Here is an 11,202-nt window from a genome sequence, read left to right on the forward strand (position 1 = left end):
GGCATGTTGCGCAGTGAATGGCACGTCCGTCACATGCATCCCACTTTGGATCTCAGACTAGTTACTGGTGCAAGCTAGTCGCCAAGATGTGTGGTGCAGTGTGTGGGTAACAAAGTCAGATCGCCCGCCCTGCGCCCGGCCGGCGCGGGTGTAATGGCTGGCCGGCCGTCCAGCCGAGTTTCAGGTCTCTGAATGTACACACTCGGAGAGTGCAACGTGTATGTGCTAGTATGAGGCTATATGGCTAGGTTCAGAAAGAAGAAGAAAATTAGGTATTTATATCTCAAACCAGCACAGCAAGTACTACTTCCGTCCACAAATACGGAGTATAAGATGTTTTGGATATTTCAATATGGGCTTAAGTACGGACTGAAAAGAGAGAACAAACACACTAAAACGTGTCTACATACATCCGATTTAGAAAAGAAAAAAAGCTGAAATATCTTATATTTATAAACGGAGGGAGTAGTATATAAACCAAGGGAGAACAGTCTTATGATTTTGAAAAGAAAATGGAAATCATATTCTGAAGTTCCAAAAAAAAATCACATTTATGTAAAAACTTATGATGAAGTGCACGTGAAAAATCCAGGCTCCATGGAGCCCCGGAGCCAAAAGCAATTTCCTCTATATATATGTAATATGCTGATTGGTGATTGCATCATTAGTGATGACACCACTGCATAAGAGCAGGTGACAGTTCATTGGACAGGTTCACAGGGTCTTGAAGGCAGACCTCAACAGCACTCGCAAAATGGGGATACAAAGATCAACCTTGGCTACATGCATCTCAAAGCAGTAGTGTATATACCAAGGTATGTACGTGTATAATATGCTGATTGCATCATCAGGTATTACAAAACTGAAAAGAGCAGCTGACAAGTCACTGGATAGCTTCACAGGGTCTTAAAGAACCAGCAGAAACTTGACCCACTTTTCTATATACCTCAACAGCAAACTGCAACATAAAATGGGGCTAAAAGGATCTTGACGATCATCTCGGAAAGGGACATCTGGAGGATCGAAAAGATAATAAAGAAGTAATCCCTCCGTCCCATAATGTAAGACATTTTTACACCATGGGACGGAGGGAGTAACAGATATACTCATGGTACGTATGCAAGCATTAGCGATCAGATCGCATGTTATGACAAGTGTTCAAGTACTGTGCATGATCCTTTCAGGCATAGAAACAGATACTGCAGGCAGCATATATTACAAACAGCTCAGTATGAGGCATGAGCTGAGATTATATTCTCTTTCCTTAAAGTTTCAGGTTTAGGCACCGGCTAGCTACTACGACGCTTGATCCTGCTGCTTATGTCGCGGTCTGCACACATTGAAATTAAGAACATGATTTTCGAACTAAACCCAGGGGAGAGCAGATGCCTTTCACTTCAATGGGTTTCCTGGGAGGAAAAGGTCTTCCCTCAGTACATGCTCCCATTCTGACGGTGAGTGGCTTAACTGCTTCTCATGCAAATCACATTTGCAGGTTTCATCAGACTCTTCAAGCACTGTACAGACGTACTGGCTTGCGGTTCTGCTACCAGCTTCATCAGATAGGGCTCTGCACCCAGCATCACCAGGTAAATCAACCTTCGACATCATCACGCAAATCAGTCTTCTGAATTACCTCCTCACGCGCAACAGGGCCAGGTTATTTTTTTCTTTCAAAGAGACACACCCAATCATCGGAACGGAAAACATCTTGCCCCCAATTCACGATGCTGCTATTGGTATCTTCACGTCTTTTCAGGACTTGCAGCCTGGCCAAAAGCTGACCAAATCCATTCTTATTGTTTGCTGTTTGGATCTGATGAGCTTGGCTATAAAAGTAGTACCATGTGTTTTGCTTTCTCACTAGATTCTAGCTGATCTATGTTGGTGTGCTCATCCAATGTGCTTGTATTATTGCAGTTCTTAAAGTCGTGAGGTGCAGCCTCATCCCCTTCATTGTTACTTCCTTCGGAACACTCTTTCATGATGCCCTCCACTAAAGAGTTTATACTATCATCAACAGCATCATCAAATACGGTGTCATCAACAACATCTGCCCTTCTACAATTATGTATTTCTTTTTGCTGCTCAGATTGCCCTCATCGGAGCAACCTATACTCTCATCGCGCAGCTTCAAAACTTTCAGTCAAGAACACATCAGCCATCAAACGAAAGGCCAATCATATACGATTCAAGTATATGATTTACCAAGAATATAGAAACATTTCAAATAATTTCCTATTACCTATTCAAACAAAGACCAAACTATAACTAATCTGCTTAGCTCTCGGTTCATCATAGGTCAGCACCAATCTGAAAGTAACTCAGCAGACACATAGGATGTGAGGGGGAAAAGGGTTTTTTATTGTTGCGGAAAGGCTTTTCTGACAGCACATCAGTTGAGCCTTTTTGAAAGGATGGCTGTAAAATGGCCAGGTCTGTAGGCCAAGGTGTGTTATTTGGTCCCATAAAGAACACATGAATAATTGGACTCTAGTAACTACAGAACTGCGTGCTCCCATCCCAAATACTGATTGAAATAAAGAATAAAGGCATGTACTCCCTCCGTTCCTAAATTTAAGCTTTTTTAGAGATTCCAATGCGGACTACATATGGAGCAAAATGAGTGAACCTACACTCTAAAATACGTCTATATACATCTGTATGTAGTCTGTATTGAAATATCTAAAAAGTTTTATATTTGGAAACGGAGGGAGTATAACATACAGAATAAAGAGCTCTAATTCTTTTTACTTGAGGAATGAGTAGGGATGTTACCTCTCAACCTGTCCAAAACAAGATATGATCTGCACTGATAAATAAGGAAATGCTAGAAACAATAGAAAATGCAATGCACCTCTTTTTTTCCCTTGTGTTGTAGCTTGTAGGTTTGTCTCAGTAGCAAGATGAGCAATTCGTGGTGTATACAATGAAATAAAACAAAAACAAATTAGGAAATTAGCAACAGCAAGATGAGAAAATGAAGATGCATTGAAATAAAACAAAGGCGACATGAGGTTAAAAGTTACAAAGTCTATACACTGCTGCATCAAAGCACAAGAGTAGATTATCTTGAAGGAGAGAATCCATGGTGACGGTTTGCACGAACACGTCATGCACGCACACCATAGTTTGGAATGTGAGGCCATACTTTGGTGTGCTTCCACTTGTTTAGAGAGCTCTGCTGTAAAATTAGGAAATTGATCACAAGATTTCAGACGCACAAAGGGCAAAGTTTGAATACTTAATAAAACAGTTAATAGTTAACAGGGTGTTAGAATACATAAACAGTAAAGGACAAAGTTTGAATAGTTAATAAAAGAGTTGATAGGGGGTTGGAAACTTGGAATACATAAGCAGTCGAACTGGAGTGCAGGCATGACATTTGCCAAGATTTGACCTTGGATGCAAGAATCTTTTAAAAGGGTTCTAAATTTTTGTAACAGAATATTGTGTCCTACTTTAGATGCTACCTTTCATGATTACTGGAGCTGGTATTCCTGTAGATGTTAATTTACCATGAGTTTATTCTGTCTTTTTTTGCGGATTTATTAACTGCAGATGCACCTGTGATCCTATGAAGCATTCTCATAGAACATCTCTTTTTTCTTCTTCTGTATTGATAACAAAGTTAAGTTGGTTTTTTGGGGTATCTTATATCAAATATTCTTGTATTTGACAAAGCAGTCTGCCATTTGCACCCTGGAAGATGTGGATGTTATCAAGGAAGGAAATGTTAGTATTACTTCCATGATAGAAAGGGATGTGCACAGTAAATCTGCAGCTTGCGTAGGTAGCATCACTAATTTTGATGAGGGTAGAATTGCTGGGTATTGAGAGAGTAAATATATCTGTCGATGGGGGTAAAACTCATAGGTATCAGGAAAGAAATGTGCAGTACATATCTGATGGAGCTCAAATTGACAAGTGGGCATGGATACCTTTTGTGGCTACATTGGACATGCCATCAAATGCTGAGATAGTAGCTAAGGCAGTAAGTAAATTCACTGCTGGATGCATTACTGTTTCATCTTTTGTTGCTTAGATGAACATGGCAGGTGTTGCATTAGCCCTGAGGTGCAGACTAGATAAGACAGAAGAACATGGGAGGTGTTGTGTTCTGTCTGATAAACAAGACAATTCCAGTTGCAACAATGTGATGTCCCCTCTCATATGTGGAAAGACTTCTGAGTGCAGTTGCAACGGCACTGATACTACCAGTGATTTAAAAAGAGAAAAGATACTACCTGTGAATTCACATATGTGTCTTAACCTCAATTACATATCGGCCGCCTAAAAGCTAAACCCCTCCCTGTAAGGACATTTTCATCCTACAACTGTGCCTCGTCATAAATGTAAAACATCGATCGTCTTACCTTCATGTAAGAAATGCAACTTTGGCATCATTTCTGAAGTGCTTTGCTGATGAAAAATGTCCCGAGAGCTAGAAAAAAGAGGAGAAAAATCATCCTTTCCTATGTGCTTTTTGTTGCTTCTCCACGTCCTTCCCTGCAAAAGATAATGAGAAACATTTGAAATTACTTACTGCAAGTCTGCAAAAATGTTGAATTGCAAAAGGGAAAACAAAAATTCCCAGCCGAACTCTGCATTTGTCTAAAGAATCATTACTGACAGCATTTGAGACTTGACACCTGATTGTGTATATGTCCATGAGCATTTTGTCTAAAGAATCCTTAACTGGTGCTTCACGTCTTTCTCCCCTGATTCAGACAAGACCTTTGCTGATGATGTCCTGCAGTGAGGCTGCAGGGAAGATGACGATTCACACGAGTAACATCTTTCATCCAAGATATCTTGATTGTAACCCCAGAACTGCTGAAATAGTTTTCTTAACAGATCTTCACAAACCAATCAATGAACTCCTCTCTCACATAAAAAAGGATAAAGGATAATAAGCATCTCACAGATCAAGCTTAAGCCAGCAAAACGGCAAGGCACTTATGTTTGTGCAAAAGCACACGGTAGCAATTGTTTCAACTAACTGTGTTGTCGCTGTTTGCTCTGGCGCTTCTTGATTTTGTACTCAAAATGGCTTTTCGCTGTTTATGAATTTCGCGTGGGTGCCTACAAAATAATGCATGGCGCTAAATTGAGGCGCAGATTTTATGTTGGTATCACTATCACCACAGAGAGACACGAACAAAAAGATAAGAACAGGCTAACTATTGACCGCAGTACTGAACAGCTTGTAACTTGTGAAACTAAAAGGGTACATAGATGAGAGAAATTGGATCTTTTGCCCCACATTTATCCTAACTTTTTGATCATTTGACCCCCCCCCCCCCCCCCCCCCCCCCCCCCCCCACACACACACACACAAAAGATCCAATTCCCCACTTCTCAGAAATATGATAACTACCACTGGATCAATTGCATAGTTTTCATATGAAAAATAAATATATTACTCCCTCCAATCCATATTAATTGTCGCTGATTTAGTACAAAGTTGTATGGATCAGAGGGAGTACCTGATCCTTGGAGGCGTCCTCTCGCCATTCCAGCTGAAACTCGTGCAGAAGCAGAGTGAGCAACCTTTGCAGCTCGGGCGGCACCTCCGGAGGAAAAAGCTTCGGAATCTCGGCCTATACGATGGTCTCATAGACACACTCACACACCTGCGGATCAGTACTCTGAAGCACACCAACAGCTGCAACCTGCAAGCCTGCAACAAAGAGATGTACTGTAGCATTAAGCACAGAGCGAGGCTGCTTTGGCATAAATGTCTCTGCACTCGGCGCGAGAAATGCGCGGAAGGAGAATGGAAAGGGGAGATGGGAAGCGGGTAGCTACGGACGGGGTCGAGCTCGGAGTCGGAGGGGAGCTGGAGGATGTCGCGGACGACGGCGTTGAGGCTGGGGTGCGCCAGAGCGCCTGCAGAATGTACTATACCGAGTTCTTGGCCCGCGCGCGCGGGCCAGCGGCGGGAGGTGAACGTGCCCCCTGAGCGCCGCCGCCGATGTCGTCCCGTGTGGCCGCTCCTCCATCGCCGGCCGCCGCGTGCGGGGAGACTATGGGCCAAGACATGAGTAGCACATGCGGGTTGCTAGCGGGCTGAGATGAGTACCATTTCGTACCAGGCCCATCCATTAGCACCATGTCTGGCTCTGGCTTTCTCTCTTTCCCGGACAAAAAAGAAGAAGAAAAGACACCATGTGACACATGTGGTCTTTCTCAAAACAAAACAAAAAATGTGGCATATGTGGTCAGCAATCCAAACAAATTAAAAAAATACAAAAATGCCCTCTAATCCCGAGCTCAAATGCTCCACTACCAGCAGTAAATTTGGCATTGTCTTGGAAAAAAAGCAGTAAATTTCACCCCCCAAAAAAACTATTTTTGGTTGAAAACTAGCATTGCTTGGTTTTCTTCATATGTGCAATTTTGATGATGAAATCGCATTTGTGGAGGTCTAGGGACAATACTAAAATCAGCACATTAAAATGTTTTTAATAATAATAATATTTTGAAGCATTGATTTTTGTTCATCCCAGAGCATTAGGAATGTTTTTACTTCACGAAAATGTGCACGTATGTAGAACATTCAACAATGTTTGTTGCCAAAAAAATTCAGATTTTTTAGTATTTTTTGATTTAACTGTTTATGAGGGTGCATTTGAGTTCAGGAGCAGAAAATCCACATCCGAGAGAAGAGACATTCTTCTACCAGCAATGTTTTTCGTAGTGGCGTATCTATATCTTATTTTTTACAGTGGTATACTTACTCATATTTTCATATTTTAATATGTTTCTTCTACCAGCAGTTTGTCCCATTTTGCACAAAACAACTATTATTCAACTAATAGTGTGTTGATATGTCGTTGAAAATATAGAAAAGGCGAGCTGGTTGTAATTTTTTTGATATGTGCCCTTATGAATAGCCAATTTATTCACAATTATACATTCAATGGTTGTGGATAAATATGTACACTCTAGTGGTGACTGGTATTTTTTCATTTGAGACATCCAAATTATTAATACAATTTCATAATAATTCATCCAATATTTATGACAAAAGATAAGATATAGACACTTCACCAATCACTCATCATATCCACGAATGATTTATGATAACTACCATTGGATCAATTGCATAGTTCTCAATTGAATGTCTTCTAGTTAGTACTAATTATATATTCCATCCCTTCGTTTTTATTATGTAATTTGTTCTTTAGGTGTATTCTAAATTATCAGGTATATTTTCCTTTTAACCCCATTAGAAGCCAATTCTACCCCTCCCGGAAAGACTGTTAAATAGCCACCGGTAATCAGTTCTCTAATCAACATTATAACCAAGGGTATTTTAGTTCAATCTTCGAATCAATGCCTTGGTCACTGTGCATAAAAAGACACCTAAAATGAAAAGTAAGAGACGTACCAATAAAGTAATAGGCCCCTAAAATATTTTTAAGATGCACCAATAAACAATTAATGCACCTATATATGTTCACAATCCAAATGCTAGCATGTGCATGAAGATGCAATATTTTTGTAACAATTAGTGTACACCTATCATCAGGCTCCACTAATTAATGTCGGTGGGCCATTGAAATCAACTAGCACCCACACATACCGAGCATGCTTACAATTATAAAATATAATCAAATATGTTTTTTGGGTAATATACTATATTTAATTTACTTTAAATAGTGTGGACAAGGATGCCTTGTGGTTACATTTGGTTGTTTATGCAACATTTTCAGTGATTTTTTTGCATTTTTCTGCTTTCGAGGTGTTCATGTTATTTGATTTTTTTAGGCAATGTGTTTAGTTAAACATTAAATTTTACAACAATATGCATGTGCCATTGTCAATAAAAAACTTTCTCGCAATATGTTTGACTTAATATACAATAGTATGATGTTTGCGGTAATGTCTCCACTCCAGCAATATCAAAGGTAGCAAAAATGTGTAAAAAGTGGTAACTTCTTATGGATGCCAAGGAGAAAAATGTACGTTTCACCTACACCCCCCTAGTTAAAAATGATTTGTGCGTGAGTGATCACTGCCTCAAGCAAATATGAAATGAGTTTGGTATTCTCACAAAAAACGGTTGAGTTTGCCAAAAAAACAGTTATTTTTTCAATGCAAAAAAATAGATGGAGTTTGTTCGCCGTTGATCTGACAGCATAAATCACGGCTTCCAATCTAAAAAATCAAGCCCACACGAATATCACATCCGGTTGGCAAGAATCAACAATGTCGCATCACTCAATGACAAATAATTAATGTGGTCCCATAGAAAAATAAAATAATAATGTGGTACGAGCACTTAAAAACAAAAGAGTTAGATGCATGGGTCCATAATGTGTGCTTCCCTGGTCTACCACTAATATCAAATGGTATCGTGTCTCGTTGTTTGTCTATGTAATTTCTGGCAATAACGATCAAGGGGTGATCATGGGGGCAGAGAACGCGTACATAATCGGATTGGGTGCACACGAGATAAGAATTTACCTATGTTCATTCGCACGAGGTGAGGGAATACCCCACTCCTGCATGTCTAATTGTATTGATGGTGATTGTCTCGCATGCGAGATGTGTTTGTTAGATGCCGACTCAGGAGGCCCCTATCTCACCTTATATAGGTGGATGAGGGGCAGTGTTAAATGGGTCTGAGTCAGTTTACTTGACTTGTGCCCCAAGTAGATCTTGTCTAAGTATATGACTTAGAGTACAAGTAGATAGCGCCTTTTGTAGACCAACTTTCTGCCTGGTGGGCCAAATTCCAATTTGCTGGTGTACCCCTAGTATATGGCTCCGTCATGGTTTGATTTCACGCCAATAATATCAAAGGTAGCAAAATGTGTAAAAAAAATTGCAGTTCTATTATGGACGTAAGAAAAAAAATCCACATTTCAATCATACTCCACGAGTAAAACATGATTTGCACACGAGCAATGCTATCTTGAGTAAAGATGAACTGCGTTCGGTATTCCTGCAAAAAGAAAATGGTATAGAATTTGGTAAAAATATCAGTTATTTTTCTACATGAGAAACTTAGATAGAGTTTGTTGGTCGTTAACATAAACCGCAACTTCCAATCTAAAAAAAAAAAAATCAAACCCACACAAATATATCACCCTGGTTGGAAAAAATGGACAATGTCACATCAGTCAACGTCAAATAATGTTGTCTAGCGCAAAGAATACAAATAATAAATGTTGTCTAGCGCAAAGAATACAAATAATAGAGGTGGATGAGGGGCAGGGTTAAATGGGTTTGAGTCGGTTTACATGACTTGTAGCCCAAGTATGTCTTGTCTAAGTATATGACTTAAAGTACAAGTAGAGAGCGACTTTGGTAGACCAACTTCCTGCCTGGTGTATCCCTAGTATATGGCTCTGTTATGGTTTGATTTCATGCCAATAATATCAAAGGTAGCAAAATGTGTAAAAAAAAATTGCAATTCCATTATGGTGTAAGGAAAAGAAATCTACATTTCAACCATACACCATGAGTAAAACATGATTTGCACACGAGCATTGCTGTCTTGAGTAAAGATGAACTACGTTTAGTATTCCCACCAAATGAAAATGGTATAGAGTTTGGTAAAAAAAATATCAGTAATTTTTCTATATGAGAACATCAGATGGAGTTTGTTGGTCGTTAACATAAATCACGGCTTCCAATCCAACAAAAATTAAATCCACACAAATATATCACCCTGGTTGGAAAAAATGGACAATGTCGCATCAGTCGACGTCAAATAATAAATGTTGTCTAGCGCAAAGAATACAAATAAATAAGTAATATGGCAAGCAAAAAAATATAGCATGAGATGCACGGGTGCTATAAAACAAATGCCAGTATTGTCTGTTGGTCAACCGATCCTAGCGTAGGATCTATCTCGTCTAGAGCCGTCCGATTGTGTTGGTCCCAGATGCACGATAGATCGCCCCCTTGCGCCTCACTCCATGCACAATGGTCCCAGCCGCAACACACACTGACGCCGTGTGTGCCACCAGCCGCCTTGGACATGGCACAGTTGCAGAGCGCCACCAACCGCCTCGATCATGACATCATTGCAGCACTCCATAGCCAAACACTCGTGTCGCCTTGCAGCTACGTCGGTTGTTCTCGTAGCACCCACCAGCCGCGCTTGCAACATCACCGGCCCATGGTCGATGCATCAAAGCCCACCGATTCTAGCATCCGCTTTGCATCGTCGATGGACAATGGCTCCTCGTGAGCTCTTGCAACAGTCAGCTCGCAACCGATGCATCGTCGCTTGCGGTTCCAACATCCATCATGTGTCGTCGCGCTGGTCGTAGTCCTTTCATATGCCGGTTCTAGCACCTCCGGGCACCAGCCCTAGCACCGCCACACTGCGGTTGCAACATCTTGTGTGTCGTTGCAGCTCGCGATCATACCGCCTGTAGCACCACCAGACGCCTATCCCAGCATTGTCGCATGTGCGTCGTAGCATCCACCCCTAAGTAGGGGATCCCGCTGCTCACGAAGCGACGGCGCCGCCTCGCCGCTCACAACATCATGTCTTGGCTCTCCTCGTGTGATACCTGGCCATCATTGGCAACCACCGCCAGCACTGGCAGCCAGCCTTGCCACACCCAAAGAACAAAGGCAACCAGCTTCGCTAGCCTTGCAGGCAGCGGCGAGTCCACTAGGAGGGCTTAAACATGCTCAAGCCTACCCTCCGGATAGCAACATTTTTTTACTACTACTACTAGTACTTTCATCCCAGCTCAATGGTACATCTACTATCGAGTAGCAAACACACAACACCACACATGCATCACATATGCACAGCGAACAGGCACCACACACGAATGCCCAGCCTCTACTGTAATCACTAGTTCATGTGCTGTTAACTAATTTAGTGCCCATTGCAACTTATTTGTAAAAAAGAAGTGTACAAAAATGAGTATGCATGCATGTACTCCTCACACTGAACCTGAACCTATCCCAGCTAATTTGAACCGAGATACCCTTCCCTTAACTATATTGATTGTAATCCCTCCTCCAACTTATATGGACAACAAGATGGGGAGATAATGATTATTTTGCAAGATAATTCAAATTTTGGTTCAAATATTTTTAAAAAAAATCCTAGAAAAAAATCTAGTTAATACTACATATATTAAGTAGTAATTTGGGAAATTCTGAGCTTATTTTGATAAAAAGGTTAGGACATCATGTTTTTTTTTCAAAAGAGAGCTTAGT

The 11,202-nt window shown here is 40.8% G+C and overlaps 1 long non-coding RNA gene across 1 annotated transcript; it reads right to left on the reverse strand.

The window, feature by feature from the left end:
* Window positions 1-938: 938 nt before the first annotated feature.
* On the reverse strand, window positions 939-6,096 carry LOC125506397. Its single transcript, XR_007282649.1, has 5 exons — window positions 5,816-6,096; window positions 5,490-5,683; window positions 4,653-5,085; window positions 4,377-4,509; window positions 939-3,184 (listed from the first exon to the last, which is right to left on the reverse strand). It is a non-coding gene; the product is annotated as an uncharacterized LOC125506397 (long non-coding RNA).
* Between the last annotated feature and the right edge of the window lie 5,106 nt (window positions 6,097-11,202).

Source organism: Triticum urartu, chromosome 5, assembly GCF_003073215.2.
Source record: "Triticum urartu cultivar G1812 chromosome 5, Tu2.1, whole genome shotgun sequence".
Lineage (NCBI taxonomy): Eukaryota > Viridiplantae > Streptophyta > Magnoliopsida > Poales > Poaceae > Triticum > Triticum urartu.